The following is an 18,745-nucleotide window of genomic DNA, read 5'->3' as shown; positions in this document are numbered from 1 at the left end:
AATGAATGGATATATATGATTGGGAAAACAAGAAGGGAGGAAGAGGGAAAGAACTAGGTAGATAGGAGAGAACAGCAGAAAGGGAATTGATGGAGAAGAACAAAGATGAGGATGGAGATGGAAAGAACTAGGCAGAATAATAAAAGGACAGAGAGGAACTAAGTATGAGGACAGAAAAGAAACCGTATAGATAGGATTGACTTAGAAGAATAAAGTCAATGGACTAAAGAACTCAAGTACTTAGATTCACTTGTTATCCCTCAGATTAGAATCCCCAGCTGGTTGTTAGACTCTCCCACAGACCCTGGGAGAAAATCATAAAGACTGGACTTTTAATTGTTTTTGGTAATAATTTTCCCATAATAAAAGTTAAAGTAAACAAGATTAATGTATATTCTGTATATGTAATATATATTAATGTTCATATGCATTTCTGAATGTGTCCAGCCCTGTCGCCACCTTGAACTTCAGACACGCATTTTCAATGGCCTGAAATACAGCTCTGTTGGTTTGCCAATCAATCTGTGCTTACAAATGAAGTCTATATCCTGTCTCTTCACACCACAGTCAAATTGCCTGCCTAAACACACACACACATCCTTTGTTATACCCCAGTGGCTCCCAGTTTCTGTTAATGACAATACTAATCAGCCAGTTGCTCAAACTGTTAACTTGGAGACCTCCTTGCCTCCTCTCTGTGGAGATGGTACAGCAGGTAAAGGCAGCAGCTGCCAAACCTGACAACCTGAGTTCAGTCCCTAAGTACCATATGAAAGAAAGACACAACTGACTCCCTTAAATTGTCTTCTACCTTCACAAACACTCCATGGCACAAGTGTGACCACACACAACACATAAATAAATGGAATGAAAATAATATTAGGGACTGGAGAGCTGGCTTAGTAGTTGAGTGTGCACGCTCTTCTAGAGCACCCAAGTTAGGATCCCAACACCCACATCAGTCTCTTCACAGATGCCTGTACTCCATCTTCAGGGGATCTGATGCCCACTTCTGGCCTCCCCTGCACCTGCAGACACCTGCACACTCACAGAAACACTCTCCAACTACTACCTGCCACGTGGCTCAAACCATCTCACCTCCATGAAATCCTGTCAATGAATATGAAGAGAGAGAGAGAGAGAGAGAGAGAGAGAGGCCTAATGATTCTCCTGTGCCACAGAGCTTTGCAATCCCAAGACACTTCCTGCTTCCTCATTAGTGATGGCTGGTTTGTTATATGATGCAGAAATCGGTTTGACAGGGGTGATTTAGTTAGTGTAAACTCAGACTACTATTTTTTTTCTTTGAATGAATGAGTGCTGGGTGTGATGGTATGTGCTTATAATCCCAGCACTCAGAGGGCTGAGGCAGGAGTGTTGCTAGAGTTTGAAGCCAGACTTGGCTACAAAGCAAGACTTTATCTCAAAGAGAAACAAAAATTCAAAGTATCAGGTGGAAACAGGTTAGAAAAGGAAACAATGGTATAACGAAGTGCAAGTAGGGGCTGGAGAGAAGGCTCCGCAGTTGAGAGTTGAGGTTCTTAATTTAGGTAAATTCTCCAGGCAGTGGTGGGGCTCACCTTTAATCCCAGCACCGGAGAGGCAGAGGCGGGTGAATCTCTGTGAGTTCGAGGCCAGCCTGGTCTACAGAGCTAGTTCCAGGAAGCTAGGGCTACACAAAGAAACCGTGTCTGGAAAAACTAAAAGAAAAAAAAATAGTGAAGTTCTAGTTTGATTCCCGGCACTGACTTGACAGCTCACAACTGTCTGTGACTCCAATTCCAGAGACTCAGGCATTCTCTTAGACATACATGCAGGAAAAGCATACATATACATAAAATAATAAAAACAATTTTTTTAAAAAGTGGAAATTACCTTAACTGTCAGAAACCGAGGCCATATCTTTCATGGGAGGCATTTGGCAATTCTCAGCAAAGTCCTTCCTGGAGAAATCAAAGATGACTGTCAGTTTTGAAGGTCAGATTGGAATGTATCAACACTCTCTTCGCAGATTAAGCTATTTAATACACCCTGGGTCCCCAAACCACGGAGTTACAGGATCTTCCTCCCCTAAGGCTGAAGACAAACCTTTCATAGAAAATAAATCAAGAGGGGGCTGGAGAGATGGCTCAGAGGTTAAGAGCACTGACTGCTCTTCCAGAGGTCCTGAGTTCAATAACTAGCAACCACATGGTGGCTCACAACCATCTACAGTCTTGTCCAATGCCCTCTTTAGGCATGCAGGTGTACATGCAGACAGAACACTTGTACATAAAAACACATAAATAAACTTTTTTTAAAAAGAGACAGAAAATAAATGGAGAGAGACTGGGGAGATGACTCAGCCAGAGAAGTGCTTGTCATGCAAGTGTGAGCAATTGAGCCTGGACTGCATGCTGCCCTGTAAAAAATCCACCAAAATATCCAGGCATAGCAGTAATCTGATAATATCAGCACTGGGGAGGTAGAGACTGGAGGGTCTCTGGAGCTTTCCAATCAGCCAGGCTAGCTCAATAACCAAGTACAAGTTCATAGAGAGACTTTTCTCCTCCTCCTCCTCCTCCTCCTCCTCCTCCTCCTCCTCCTCCTTCTTTTTCTTTGTCTTTTTCTTCTCCTCCTCATCCTCATCCTCCTCATCATCATCATCATCATGTTAACCAGCAAGTGAACACTAAGTAATTGACTATAATGCAAAATGTTTAAAGTAAAGTAGAGGGAGGAGAGATGGTTCAGTGGTTAAATGTGTTTGCTGCTCTTACAGAGGACTCAAGTTCGGTTCCTAGCAACCAAAATCACCTGTAACTCCAGTTTGAGATGATCACATGCCCTCCTCTGGCCTCTGTGACATTGCACACACATGTGCACATGTCCACATGATTAATATAAAATAAAATTTAAAAAAATTTTCTAAAATGGTAAGGTACAGGAAGACATCCAACACTGGCCTCTGACTTCCACACTCATGATCACACATGTGCATACACAGAGGAACATGTTACACAAACACCGAGAGAGAGACAGAGACAGAGACAGAGACAGCGACAGATAGAGACAGAGACAGACAGAGAGAGAGACAGAGACAGAATTAATTAAATTCACAAAGCTTCTTGCAGGGACATCTTAAGAATAAATATAAATTCTTTTCATTGCTATGGGAGGATCCAAATCATTACAGTCAATTTATTGGAATGGAAGAAGTGCCAGTTCCAAGTAAGTGCTGCTGTGGAACAGAAAGATACTTACAGCATCTGGAGTTCTTTGGAGAATGCAAGAGCAGTGTAGCCTTCCTGTAATTTAGGATCATTAGCAAGAATCTCACACAAACTGGCAGTGGTATTTGAGACCTTGTTCTCCATATCCTAAAACAGGAGCAGTGAGAAATCAAAGGTGGGACTGCTGGTGACTGGCATCTTCTCTAAGAGGGGAACTGACTTAAGTCTCAAGGGGGTTTGAAGAAGAATGTCCCCCATAGACTCAGATATTTAAACACATGGTCTCCAGGTGGTGTGCTGATTGGGGATGATGTGGGAGGTGCAGACTTGCTGTAGGAAGTCTATCACCGGGGTGGACTATAAGGGCTCACAGCCTTGCCTCACTTCCAGGTTGCTCTCCCTGCTTCCTGTCTGCACTGGAATCTGTGCTCCCTCACCTTCTTCCTCCTGATGCCATGCCTTTCTGCCGTGAGGAACTCTTATTCCTTTGGAATCATAAACTCATATAAACGCTACATAAGTTGATTTTCATCATGGAGTTTTTATCACAGCAACAGAAAAGTGATTTATACAGGGTGAGACCCTCCTGTCTCCATTAGAGTCATGAGCAGGATGGCACATGCCTGCAATGCCAACCCTCAGGGGGCTGGGGCAGGGAGATCAAGTTGGAGGCCAGCCTGGGCTACATAGAAAAACTCTGCATCCCAAAATCAAACCAAGCCAGTTTGATACAGATTTCAAGGTGAGGTGTTCAAATGTTTGTCAAACTTGGCAGCAAACCTTTAGCTATATCTTACCTCCATGGTGTTCTTCTCGATCAGTAGAGGCAGGATGTATACTCCAGGCAGTGTTTTTCCAACAACCTTTCTAAGGCTATCCATGTTTGTTGTGTCTCCTAGACAACAAAAACAATGATGGAAATCATGAATCAAAACATTACTTTTAAGAGATGTATTTATTATTTTTTTCATGTGTATGGGTGTTTTTCCTTTATGTATGTCTATGCACCACTTGTGTGCAGCCACAGAGGCCAGAAGAGGATCTCAGGTTCTCTGGAACTGGAGTTATCAACACTTGTAAGTTGCCATATGGATGCTGGGAACTGAAACCAGGTCCTCCAGTGCTCTTAACCACCAAGACATCTATCCAGTCCCGCCAAACAGCAAATTCTAAAATTCAACATTGAAACACAATATAGTTGAAAGAGATATTAATTGGTTATTTACATACGAAAAAAATATTAAAAGACCTTGATTCTGCTAATTAAACAACTGTTTCTATAAGGGCATAAACATTGCATGCACAATCAAAGATCTGAGTTCATAACATACAGTAGCCTGAAGTCTGAGCAGAGTGTTGAGGCAGCATTTGCTGGCACTCATGCAGGACAGCATGCACAATGCAAAGCGCATGTGTTTGGTGTTCAGAACCAAGGCTCCAGTGGAGTGGAAGATGCACACACTGCCAGAACACTAGATTCACATCACCTTTCCTTTTTAATTAATTTTTGATCATTGTGCATTCAGAATACTATTGTCACATTCTTTTAAACCCTACATTCAGTTACATAAACCCCATGGGGTCTCACCCCACAGTATAAGAAGCTGGAAGCTAGTGGATGAGGTCAGCCTCCAGAATAAAAGAGAATATTTGTGAAACATGTTTCTGAGTTCAATGGCCAGAAGATATAAAGAATTCTTACAACTTAGCAAGAAAAATAGTGTAATTAAGAAATAATGTGTAGGCAGGCAGTGGTGGCACACACCTTTAATCCCAACGCTTGAGAGGCAGAGGCAGGTGGATCTCTGTGAATTAGAGGCCAGCCTGGTCTACAGACAGAGTTCCAGGACAGGCCCCAAAGACAAACCTTGTCTGAAAGAAAGAAAGAAAGAAAGAAAGAAAGAAAGAAAGAAAGAAAGAAAGAAAGAAAGAAAGAGAAAGAGAGAAAGAAAGAAAGTGTGAAGCCTCATGTGGTGGTGCACGCCTTTAATCCCAGCACTTAGGAGGCAGAGGTAAGTGGATCTCTGATTTTGAGGCCAGCCTGGTCTACATAGCGAGTTCCAGGACAGCCAGAGCTAAACAGAGAAACCTTATCAAGAAAAAAAAAATGAAAGAAAGAAAGAAAGAAAGAAAGAAAGAAAGAAAGAAAGAAAGAAAGAAAGAAAGAAAGACAGAAAGAAAGAAAGACAGAAAGAAAGAAAGAAAGAAAGACAGAAAGACAGAAAGACAGAAAGAAAGACAGAAAGAAAAAATGATGCGTGTGTGTATGAATGTGTGAGTGCATAAGTGTGTGTTGTGGGGGGTAGACTGAAGAGGGATGCTAGAGAGGATAAGTTGTATACTTCTTTTGCAGAGGACACAAATCTTAGCACTAAGGACTGGTGACTCACAACCCCTGTAACTTCAACTATGGAGGTTCAACTATTTCATCTACCCTCTATGGGTTCCTTCACATAAGACATACACAAATACATAAAAAAAAGTTTGTTAAAGATTTTAAAACTCTTTTATTTTCTGTCTGTGAGTGTTTTGCCTGCATGTATGTATGTGCACTCCCTGTGTGCCTGGTACCTGAAGAGTCAAGAAGAGGGCACCGAATCCTCTGGAGCTGGAGGCACAAGCAGTTGTGAGCTGCCATGTAGGTGCTGGGAACCCAACCATAGTCCTCTGCAAGAGCATCTAATGCTCTTGGCTACTTAGCCATGTCTCCAGCCCCAGTTTAAAAAAAATCAGTTTTGCATGGTGGTGGATGCCTTTTATTCGAACATTCTGGAGGCAGAGACAGGGAGGTCTCCGTAAGTTCAAGGCCAGCCTGTTCTACCTATCAAACTCCATGCCTATAGTGAGACCCTCTCTCAAAATAAATAAACAGAGCCGGAGAAATGGCTCAGCAGTTAAAAGCACTGACTGTTCCTCCCAGCACCCACATGGTGGCTCAAACTGTCTGTAACTACAGTTCCTGGGAATCAAACACAACTCTCTGTGCGCATGGTGCACATACATACATACAAGCAAAACACTCACATTATTTTAAGATATAGAATATTATTTTAAGATGTGTTACATTTGTTTATGTTGTGGAACATTTGTTTAATGATGCAAAGCTGTGTTGCATTCCTTTATGTTGCATTTGTTTAACTCTGTGAAGCTATGTTACTTTGCCTGTCTAACACAGGTCTAATAAAGCTGAATGGTCAATATCAAAGCAGGAGAAAAGACAGACGGGCCTGGCAGGCAGAGAGAATAAATAGAAGGAGAAATCTGGGAGGAGAAAGGTAGAGCAAGAGAACAAGGAGAGGAGGATTCTAGGGGTCAGCCACCCAGCCGCACAGCCAGCCATGGAGTAAGAATAAGATATACACAAGTAGGAAAAGGAAAAAGCTCAGAGGCAAAAGGTAGATGGGAGTATTTAAAGTTAAGAGAAGCTGGCAAGAAACAAGCCAAGCTAAGGCTGGGCATTCATAAGTAAGAATAAGCCGCTGTGTGTGATTTATTTGGGAGCTGGGTAGCAGATCCCACAAAAGAGCAAAAACAACAAACAACTCATTAGTACACATAAAATAAAAAATAAATAAATCTCAAAAGCATCAAAATAAATAAAATTATAAAGAAGGAAATGGGAAAGGATGAAAAGACATGTCTCCAAGAAGACAGGAAATGGCCAAAAGCACCATAGGTCTTTAATAATATGCAAAACAGCAAAGTTCTGATTCAGACCTGACAGACTTTGAGAACATGAAGAAATAAGAGCACTTGTGCCTTATTGATGGAAAAGTAACAAAGCAACCTTTGTGAAAAAGTATGGAACTGCCTAAAAAGTAACTAAGCATGTAATGATCCAATGACCGAGCAACTGCATTCCCACCTAACTCAAGAAAAAAATTAAACATACATCCAGAAAAAACCTTACACAAATGTTGATAGAAATACTGTGGTAAAAGCAAAGGTAGAAACAGCCCAAATGTCCATTACAGGATGAATAACACAATGGAATACTGTTCACCCATGAATAGGAATGAAGTACTGAAGCATGCTACAACCTGGATGAACCTCAAAGCATGTTCTGTACAATAACCCCACACAAAAGACAAATCATCCACAACTTCACCTGTTGTGTCCAGAATAAGAAACCCCACGGCACAGAGAATAGGGGGAGGTCATCAGCAGTGAGAGGAGGGGAGGAAACAATGACTTCACCATGTGGAGGTTTGCCTGGTGCTCACAGTTCTGAAACTAGAGAGAAGCTGTGGTTGCCTCAGCTGGTGAACAGGCTCAAGGCCACCGAATTGGGCAATGAAAATGGTGAAGCTGATGTCCCATGAATTTCCCCTCATCAGGAACAGATAAAAGAACACTTCCTGTGTAGTTCTGTCTGTCAGGTGCTAACAAGCTGCAGAAGGCCATGTGAGGCTGGAGACGTAGCTCTGATGACAGCATTCCCAACATTCACCAGGCCCAGGCAGGACCCCAGGACTGTGTAAACTGGACAAGGGAGCACACATATGGTCCCAGCCCTTGACAGGCAGAGGGAGGAGGATTAGAAGTCAAGGTTATTCTCGGCTGCTCATCACATTAATAAAAACAACAAAGGGGGAGTCAGGTGTGCTGACACTAATCTGTAATCTCATCACTCAGAAGACTGAAGCAGGAGGATTGCCAGGACCGGGATGAGGTACATGAAGTGCCTGAGGCACACACAAGCAAAGGCTAAAACTGAAAACCAGCTCCCCTGCTTCTCAGATCCTGACAGAGTGACCTGTGCTGCTTTATAAACAATTTGAGCTTAAAGAGCCTGCACCCCAAATGGACACCTGGTGTGACAGGGGTCACTGTGGACAAATAGTGAGCTGCCCACCTTGTCTGCTCAAACAAGTACACAGAGGGCAAAATGAAGCAAGGCCAGGTAACTGTTCTCAACTGTGGTGAAAGTGTCCCACTCCTGCTGGGGTGCAATTCTCTCTCTAAGAACCAGCCTGCTGTGTGTCTGTCCACAGAGTCTATAGTTCATTAAAACTCTTCTACTCTGGTGAATCTCTTACCCGCTCCACAGACATTCCAGAACAACACAGCTCTGCTCAGTGACAGCCTGAGAGCTGGAGAGGGCAGCATCCATCTCACATCCTCTGTGAGCCTGGCTTGAGCCCCCCGGGGTCTGAAGCAGCCTTGCAAGAGCTGTCTGTATGCATTGACTCTAATTCCTCTTTGTGGTTGTCTTTAACCACTTGCAAAAAGATCAGCCTCAAACTGTGTCTGTCAACATGGAAACAGGTCTTCATGTGGCTAGTGCAACAATCAGTTCCCAGGCAGCTCCTGACAGACCTTACCTGAGGTCCATTGACCTGCTCTCTTCCTATTTGTTGTTGTTAGCGGTGGTGGTGGGGTGGGGGGGTTGTTGTTTTTGTATGTTACTTTTTGAAGTGGGGTATTACTCCAGACTGTGCAGGACTCACTAGAATCTCACTAGTGACAAATTGATCCACCCTGGCCTTGAACTTGCAGCCATCTACTTCCTTTGCTCCCCCAGCCCTGGGGCTGCAGGTGTCAGCCCTCACTCTTGGCTTGTTTCCTTCTTCAGGGAACATTTTCTTCACTGGCTTCCAGGACACTGACCTCTCCTGACCTCCCTCCACCCATCAGGATGTTCCCTCATGTCTCTCTCCTGGGCTGTTTCCTCACTGTCAGCTCCACCTCCAGAGGCTGAGGTGTCCCCACTCCTGACACAGTCACTCCTGGGGTGACCTTACCCCAGGACAGGACTTGAAATTCAAGGCAGAGGACAATGGCTCTGAACTAAAGTCCCCATCCTTGAAAACAACTCTGTAACACCTCCCAGATGTTCATTTGAAAAGGGCATCAGATTTACTAAATCCAAACCTGGGTGTGCCACCGAATGCCTTTAAGCCCAGCACTCCAGGGAAGAACAGAGAGATCCTGATTCACAGTCAGCCTAGACTACTCACTGAACCTGGTTTTGATACAAAGTGCCCCTCACCCTTACCCCAAAATGAGCTAGGCATAGTGGTTCACTTTTAGTAACCCCACAACTTAGAAAGAAGAAGGAGGATCAGGAGTTCAAGGTTACCTTTGGGACCTTGGACTTGAGGCTCCTGTAATCTCAGCACTCAGAATGTGGAGGCCAGAGGATCATTATAGAATTGAGGTTAGTCTCTCTCTCTCTCTCTCTCTCTCTCTCTCTCTCTCTCTCTCTCTCTCTCTCTCTCTCTCTCTCACACACACACACACACACACACACACACACACACACACACACGCGCGCGCGCACACACACACCCCTAGTACTCATCAGATGTGCTTGTCCTATAAGCTTCCCCATCTTGGTAACTCACTTTCTAATCGTCCCAGTCCAATTCCCAGTCCTTACACCAGTCTTGAGAGTCCCAACAGACACGTCCACCCTCTCTTCCCTGCTCCCTCTGCTCCTGCTACACTGATCTGGACACTTACATGCTCAGCTCAGGGCCTTTGCCTCTGCTGTTCCTTTGACCACACATCCATATGGCATCTTCCCCCATCCACTGCCGATCTGCTCAGCTGTCACTCTCCAGGGAATCCTTTCCTAACCTTGCTCTCTCCAAGCTCATGCTCACACCTCCAGCTCTGTCTTCTTCCAGGCTGTCTGTCTGTCTACACTGCACTCATCACCATTTGACACATTTCCCCCATTTCTCTAGAGTGTGTTTCCCCACCGGAAAGTGAGTTCCGGAAGGGCGGACAGTTCAGTCTGTTTCCTGCTCAGGTGTAGTCGTGCTGTGTGGTGACTGTAAAAAGGACGCACAGGTGATTGACTGGTAGATCTCCATTCAGAGAGTGGAGGAATGAAAGCGTGAGTGTGCTGCCAGCTCTGCAGGGACCGACGGCCTGACTGTCAGGTGCTGCTGGCTGATGCCATAGCTGCTAGGATTTCAACAAGGGCAGCATAAACCCTAGCAGTGCACAGCTCTCCCTGAGAGCTCACCAAAGACACTGGACTCCCTTCCTTCCAGTGCAGATGGGTCCTCACAGCATAAATCACTATCCTCACCCTTCCAGCTCTGGCTTTGCAAGTTGGAACCCAGATGGGAAAAGGAAGAGTGTTGCCTGCCCTGTGCCATGCATTGGTCACTCACCTGTCTCATACCAGATCACCAGAGGTAATGATGTGTCTGACTCTGAGTCTACAATCCTCATCTCCCAGGTGTTGCAACACCAGGACAGAAGACAGACAGCCAGGAGCCACCAGGAACCACGGAACACCATCTTAGCTCAGTGACACCAACAAGTGCTTGTGTCCCCGGGTGGCAATCAGGGTGCTTACAAGGACCCAGGTGACCACGCCCCTGCCAGATGCCACAGCCTGAGCATTCCCTGCAGGAAAACCGTTCCTGACACGTGCTTATTCAGAGCTTACCACAGCCCAGAATCTGCTCTTGTGCTCTTCAACTGATCTTATGCAATGCTCCCATTATATACATAAGGACATGAAGGTGACAGTTTCAGTGTCATCAAGGAGTTAAAGTGTGCCTCCTCTCTCAGATGTGTAGAGAAGAACTGTCTGTTCTGTGACAGCTGTCTCACTTCCTTTGAAATGACTTTGCTCCGATTGTACCCCCTCCACGTAGAAGTACTAAAATTTGCCCTCCAACCCCAGGTCCTTTTCATTCAAGGTAAGCCTTGCCATAAGGGCTACTTACACAGGCATCATTTGGAAGCTTCCTTTAAGAAGCTCCTGGCACTTCACTCCAGACAATCTATGTCCCTCATCCCCCTGCACACCTACATGACCTAGGTCTCCAATATTCCAGAAACTTCAGGTGACCAAAGGTGATAAATGGTCCCCAGTATGAAGCCCAATTTCAACACCCTCTCCTTCTGCCACCCTCCTTCCTTCATTCCCTTCCTCCCTGTCTGTCTGTCTCTATCCTTCTCTTTCTGTGTGTGAGTGGCGCTGGCTGGCTTGAAACTGGACTTGTAGACAGGCTGGTCCCAAACTCACAGAGATCCACCTGCCTCATCCTCCTGAATGCTTGGAATACTACCACACCTGGCTTCTAAACTAAACTTTAAAACATCTTTTATTTTAGCTACACCTCATTCTAGGACCTGGGCTCCTTATCTTTACCTCACATTGACCCCATGTTTTGTCCCCACAGCTGGGAACCGTGTCCTTTGCCCATCTACCTCTGACAGGCAGCCCACGGCCCAGCCAGCCCCTCTTCCTAGACTCCACCAGCTGGACCACCCACCACCCAGCCCTGTTCTAGGTGTCTCTCATTGTCTCTCTCAAGCTTCCTCCACAGAGCTCTGACAGCTGGATGTTCCTCCTCAGTCTCATCACAAGCTTTTTAGTCAGGCAAATTACCCACAGGCCTCTGCTGGGTCTGCCTGTCTACCCAAAACTAAAAGTTTATACTTTTTTCTACTCTGCATTATCCCTGGGTCTCCCCAGTGAGACTCCACCTAACCGACTTCTCCCCAGCGCATGTGCTGTCTCTGACCTCACAGATGCCTTAAACTTCCCCAACGTTCATTCCTTGTTCTTTCTGGAGCCCAAATCTGCAGACCATTGTCCTCTTACATTTTGACTCTGCTGCTATCACTCCCATCCCCGGCCCCTCACAGCTGTCAAGCGCACAGAACCTCTCAACAGCTGTCTGGAATCTGCTCCACATCCCCTCTGGGGACCCCTCTCTGCCTAGACTGCCCTCTCCACTGATCTGTACTTTGCATCTCATCCTCCTTCTAAAACCCCTCCTTCAATGCCTTTGGAAAAATCTAGCCTGGACCAGGCATGGTGGTGCATACCATTAATGTGTGTAAGGGACTTGAACTCTTACATTTCTTGCTTCAGTCTTCTGAGTACTTCTATTATAGGTGTGAACACAATGCTTGACCAGAATGACATCTTCTTTTTAAATTAATTATATTATATAATTTTTATGTGTATAGGGCTTTGCTCTTATGTATGTCTGTACATCACATGCATACCTGGTGCCCATGGATGCTAGAAGATGGTTGTCAGACCAGTTTGAACTCAGCTACACAGAATCATGACCCCTGTGTGGGTGCTGAGAGTGAATCGTTTATTTATTTAATTCTATGACTTCCGCAGGAGCAGCCAGTGCTCTTAACCATTGAGCCATATCTCCAGTCCTGAAATTAATTTTTTTAAGTCATAAATGGTTTATTAAATATTGTATGTGACGGGTATGTGCCTGTGAGTGTGGGTTGTTGTGTAGGACAGAAAAAGGAGTCAGATCCCCAGAGCTGGAATTACAGGCAGTTGTGAGTCACCTGAGGAAGGAGCTGGGGTCTGAACTCAAGTCCTGGAGAAGAACAGTGTGTGCCCTTAACTGCCAAACCACCTCTGAGAAACAGACATTAATATGTATAATATCCATTTATTTATTGTGTGTGTGTGTGGGATGACTCATCCCTAACCGGCTTGAGGGCCAGAGGGCTCAAACAAGTAAAAAAGATACTTTCTGAGAGCCAGCCTGCGTCTGCCTAAGGGTCTTAGCAACAGCAGCTGAAACATGATCTGGAGATGACCTGGACCAATGAGAGGCAGCCATGTCACACCAGCTAATGCATATTCATCAGACCTCCCCCAAGGGTAGGGTGGAGGGTATATAAGGCTTGCCTCTTCCTGAATAAACTGAGCTTGTTGTTTCCACATTCTCCCAGAGTCTGTGTGGTTTGACTCTGGGCCTACTTGGCCCCAAGCCCCAAAGGGAGCAACAGCAAAGGACCCTGCTACAGGCGTGTGTATGTGTGTGTGTGTGTGTGTGTGTGTGTATGTGTGTGTATGTGTGTGTGTGTGTGTGTGTGTGTGTGTGTGTGTGTTGACTACCATGCTATGCTGTGCATGTCTCTGTCTGTTCTGGAAGGTGATGCCTCTGTGTTGTGAAGGGACATGATGTAAGTGATATTCAGGGTGTGGTGTGATTTTGACAATCAACCTCAGGGAGGAAAGTGTCACCTTCCCCCAGGTTTGTCAACAGAACCTGTCTCTGCCCTTGCCAGGCCAGTTTTGTTTTGAGGGATTCACTGTGTAGCCCCGGCTAGCCTGAACTTACAAAGATTCTCCTGCCTCTGCCTCAAGTGCTGGGATTAAAGGTGTGTGCTGCATTGCCTGGCTGGTACAGCATTTTGCATGAAACTATTGATGTGTACACTATTATTTTATCCTGCTTTGTGAAGTTGTGTTTCCTAGCAGGCATGGTGGCACATGACTGTCCTCCCAGCATTTGGAAGGCAGAAGCAGAAAGATTGCCACAAGTTCTAGGCCAGTTTGGTTTACACAGCTATTTCCAGTCCAGCCAGGACTGTATAATGAGAGTCTATGAATAAAAAATAAAAGTGCTGGGGTGAGGGTTGCTGAATAGCTGGCTTAGCAGATAAGAGTACTAGCTGCTCTTCCAACAGATCCAGGTTAACATTGTGGATCAAAACTACATGTAACAACTGTTCCAAGGGATCTGACCCACTCTTCAGGCTTCCATGGACATCAGGCATTCATATGGCACACAGATATACATTCAGGCAGAACACCATTAACTTTAAGTAAATAAGTAAGAAGTAAATAAATAAAATCCAACAAAGGACTGGGACAGCTCAGTCAGTAAGGTGCTCGCCTTGTAAGTTCCAGGGCCTGGGTTTGCTCCCCAGAACCCAGGTGAAAATTCCACGCAGGGTGGTGAGTGCTTGTAATTTTAGCACTGGGCAGGTTCCTGGAGATCTCTGGCCACCCAGCCTAGGCTACTTCAAAAGTTCCAGGCCAGTGAGAGACCCTGTCTCAGAAGTAAGTAGATAGCTCCTGAGGAATGACACCTCAGAACATTCTGGGCCTCCACATGCACAGACACACAGACAGACAGACAGACAGACACACACACACACACACACACACACACACACACACACACACACAGAGTGTGAGTCTTGCTATGTATCCTTGCTGTAAAAATACAAACCATACAGAAGTGTATAAAGTAAAATACCAGCTGGGTATGGTGGCCCAGGCCTGTAATCCCAGACTTATAAGGCAGAATTAGGAGAGGCAAGAGTTCCAGGTCATCTACAGTTACACAGAGAGTTCCAGGACAACCTGGGCTACATGACAGAGACCTATCTGGTTTCTCCCTCAATCCTCCTCACCTTATTTTTGAGACAGTTTCCCATTAACCCTGGAACCTAGTGATGTGGGTAGACTGTGTGGTCCCAGGGACCCCCTTGTCCTCACTCCTCAGCACAGGATGACAGGTGCATGTCCTGCACCTGTGCATGTGGATCCGATCAGTTCCCACACTTCTGCAGCAAGCCCTTCACTGACTGAGCTCTCTCCTGAGCCCCGAACCTGCTTTCCTTTCTTTGCTTTTATTACTTAAAATGATTTATTTATTTAATTCTATGTATACGTGTGTGTGCATGTATGTATGTACACCATGTGTGTGCTAAGTATCTGGAGTGACTGAAGAGAGCATTGGGTCCCCTGGAACTGGAGTTACAGAAGGCTGTGGGTTCTGGCAGGCAAGCCCGAGTCTTCTGAGAAACCAGTGAATATGCATAACTAGTGAACCCTCTCTTATCCTTATGTTTTTATTACATTTTACTTATTTATTTTGAATTTTGACGCACATGTGTATGGGAATGTACGGTGGATGTATTTTCTGCTCCCACAACCAGGGTTGGTAGCAGCTACCCCTGACCCATTATGTTGACCTAATGATTTCTTTCTGTTTTTCTTTCTTTTTTGTTTTCCAGACAGGGTTTCTCTGTGTAGCTGTGCAATCCTGGAACTTGCTCTGTAGACCATGCTGACATCAACCCCAGAGAACAACTTGCTTCTTTCCGAGAGCTGAGATTAAAGGCATGTACCACCAAGGTCTGGCTGGTTTGTTTGTTTGTTTGTTTGTTTTTATTTTTCTTGAGACAGATTGTTTGTGTAGCCCAGACATCCTGAGACTTGCAATGTAGACCAGGCTGGCTTTGACTCACAGGGATCTCCTGGCCTCTGCCTTCTGAGTGCTGGGATTAAAGGTGTCCTCCTAACTCACCTTCACCACTTCTTCCTATAGAAAGCAGTGTTGCAGATCCCACTGTACCGTGCACACATCCTACTTAACAGATTCTTTTTAACATTTTTAATGTTTTTCTGGGAAATAATTTTGAGTAGTTAATTGATACCTTGAATCTTGAATAAGAGAAAACACTGCACAGAACACACATGTACTAAAGAGGGGACACCAGTGACAAGAGTCTCTGGCTATAAACCAGATTGCAGCTTGGATAAGAAGAAGCCAGGTTCCCACATCTCTCTGCTGCACCCAAGACATGCCTTCCATGACAGTCTGGATCCCTGACTGGATCTCTCATAAGACACCTTCCTCCTGTTCTCACTAGCTAAAGCTTCCTCCTCTGTAATGTCATCTTTACCTGTTGGAATCCTCAATTTCCTTCAAGATCCAGAGCAAACACCACCTGCCATGACTAGCCCTGGATGAAAATCAAGTCTCCCTCCCCAGTCCCAACAGAAGGCAGAGTCCTGCTTCCTTCCACAGCCTCTTCTTCCATGAAGCACAGTGCTGAAGAGCTGCTCTCTCTGTAGACCTACCTAATTTCTCACAAGGACACACACGCTGAAATAGAATTGGCTTAGTGGTTAAGGCAGCTGCAGCCAAGCTCCAAATTCTGGAGTTCAATTTCTGGAAGTGAATTTTGAGAAGCCAGCAGGGATGAGAAGTTAGGGTGTCTGTTGGAGGATAAGGGAGAGGATTGTTGAGCACCGGGAAGATAAAGGAGTCAGTCCCAAAGACTCATCCAGACAGAAGACACCCATCACCTCACAGGTCATGATTGGCCTCAGGTTGGATGTCTGAGTGTAAGGGGTTGGGTGTCTGAGTTTAAGGAACAACCCTCATTTTTTTCTGGGGCCAGTTGGAGAAGAACAAGGGGAGGGGACAAAGGTTTGGGGGAGGGAGGGAGGGAGAGACAAGAGGAAGTCCAGGTGGATTAACAAGGGAGCAATTAGAGAAACAAGCCCAAGTGTTTGGAGAGCTGCCCATGCCAGGACCTGGCAGTCTGGATAAACAGGTCTTTGGTCCAAGGAAAACTGCAATCCTCAATCCAGAAGGCTGGCAGTGGGAGGGTAAGTGGGAGAAAGTAGGGGAGGTTCAGACACAGGGTGGAACTACCTCAGGGACACCTCAGGATCTAAGGGTCAGCCCTGGGTGGCCTGCTGCTGCACATGCTCCCTGGGTTGCTAGAGGGTCTCCTGCTCAGAGTGACTGTCCCAGGATTGAGTACTATGTTAGGAAACAATGTGGAAAAAGAAGTCAGGAGACTGGACTCAAATGCAGGCGGGTTTATTTCAGAGAACCTGAGAAGAGCTCACACTAAGCAAGCATGCCTCTCTCACAGACTAGGAATCTTTTACCAAGCTAAGAGGAGGAGAGAGGAAGGGGGCTGTGTGCTTAAGCAGGTGACTAGTTCTTCTTTGCAGACAGGGTTGGCTTTTTGCAATTAGGTTGTGTCTCAAGAGTCTAAAAGGGACGCAGAGCACTGCTGTGTTCAGGATGCTTTGCACTTGCTGTGGGTTGGGACAAATCACTGGATTTGAGATCGCAGAAAGTGGCTTCATCAGTCTGCAAGAGCAGTTAGAGATTATTAGCAACCGAGCATCTCTCTAGCTCAGCTTCCAGACCCCCAGCCCTCTTTTTTTAAGGCAGGGTCTTGGTGTGTAGCTCTAGCTGTGCAGGAACTCACTGAGTGGACCAGGCTGGCCTCAAACCCATGGATCAGCCCACATCTGCCTCCCAAATTCTGTGATTAAAGCCTGTGTCGCTCCACCCAGCGTCTCCAGCCACTGTGGAACCCGGTTTGATCAGACTCTTCTTCAAGGTCTCCAGAAAATAAAAAATGAACATATATGTGTGTGTGTGTGTGTGTGTGTGTGTGTGTGTGTGTGTGTGTGTGTGTGTGTGTTATATTGTTTTTTGAGAGACAGGGTTTCTCGGTGTAGTTTTGGTGCCTGTCCTGGATCTCACTCTGTAGACCAGGCTGGCCTCGAACTCACAGAGATCTGCCTCTCTCTGCCTCCCCAGTGCTGGGATTAAAGGTGAGTGCCACCAATGCCCAGTGAAAACAGTATATTTCTAAACCTGAGTTGGAGTTACTGTTTTGTTTTGTTGAGTCGTTGTTTCATGTGTTCCAGGCATATCTCAAATTCACTAAGCAGCCAAGGCTAATCTTGACCTCAGATCCTACTCTCTCCATCTCCTAGGGCTGGGATTAAGGACACATGCCACCACACCAGTTTAAATGCTTCTTCTCTTTAATGACAAGTATTTATGGGTCACAATATGGGACTTTGCTTTAAACTACTCTGGCCCTTGGAAGAATAGGTAGAGATATGGGATAAGATTGAGTGTGAATGTGGGTGCCATGGCCCATGTGTGGAGGGCAGAGACAACTTTCTGGAGTTGGTGTCTTCTTCCACCAGGGATCTGACAGTTAAAGTCAGCTGCTCAGGCTTGCCTGGCAACCAGTTTTAATCCACTTAGCAATTTTACCAGACCAAAACTAACAAATGTTAAGCAGAGATGTAACTAAGTACTGAGATATTCATTCTATTACTCTCTACTTTTATAAATATTTAGAATTTTCCCATAATAAAAGTTAAAGTAAACAGATTAATTATATACTATATATGTAATGTATATTAATGTCTATATGCATTTCTGATTGTGTCCAGCCACACCATCTTGAATATTGGACACATATTTTAAATTGCTTGAAAAACAGCCCAATTAGTCTACGAAACTGCCAGCCTAAACAAACACACGTGCCCTCTATTCCTCCCCAGAGGCTCCCTGCCCCTTTGAAATAACAATACTATTCAGCCAGTTTCTCAAACTGATAACTTGGAGACATCCTTGACTCCTCTCTGTGGACATGGTACAGCAGGTAAAGGCAGCTGCTGCCAAACCTGACAACCTGAGTTCAGTCCTTGAGTACCTATGGGAGAAAGACACAAGTGACTCCATTAACTTGTCCTCTACCTCCACAGCACACCATGGCACACATGTGACCACACACAACACATAAGTAATTGTAATGGAAGTTAGTTTGAGGACCTGGAGAGATGGCTTAATAGTTGAGTGTGTACTGATCTTCCAGACCCCAAGTTAGATCCCAACATCCACATCAGTCTCTTCACAGATGCTTGTACTCCAGCTTCAGGGGATCTTTTCCCCTGACTTAGTGTACAAATCAAACTACTAATTTTTTTCTTTAAATGAGTGGGTGCTGGCTGTGACGGCACATGCTTATAATCCAGCACTCAGAAGGCCGAGGCAGAAGTGTTGCTAGAGCTTGAGGTCAGCCTGGGACACAAAGCAAGATTTATCTAAAAAAGAAAATAGAAATAAAAGTATCAGTTGGGTGTGGGTTAAAAAAGGGAACAGTGGTATAAAAGTGAAAGCAGGGGCTGGAGAGAGGCTCAGCAGTTGAGAGCTGAGGTTCTTAAGATAGTT

This window comes from Peromyscus californicus, unplaced genomic scaffold (genome assembly GCF_007827085.1).
Source record: "Peromyscus californicus insignis strain IS unplaced genomic scaffold, ASM782708v3 Scaffold_5__1_contigs__length_169319896, whole genome shotgun sequence".
NCBI classification, from domain to species: Eukaryota; Metazoa; Chordata; class Mammalia; order Rodentia; family Cricetidae; genus Peromyscus; species Peromyscus californicus.
This window is presented reverse-complemented; position numbering follows the sequence as displayed.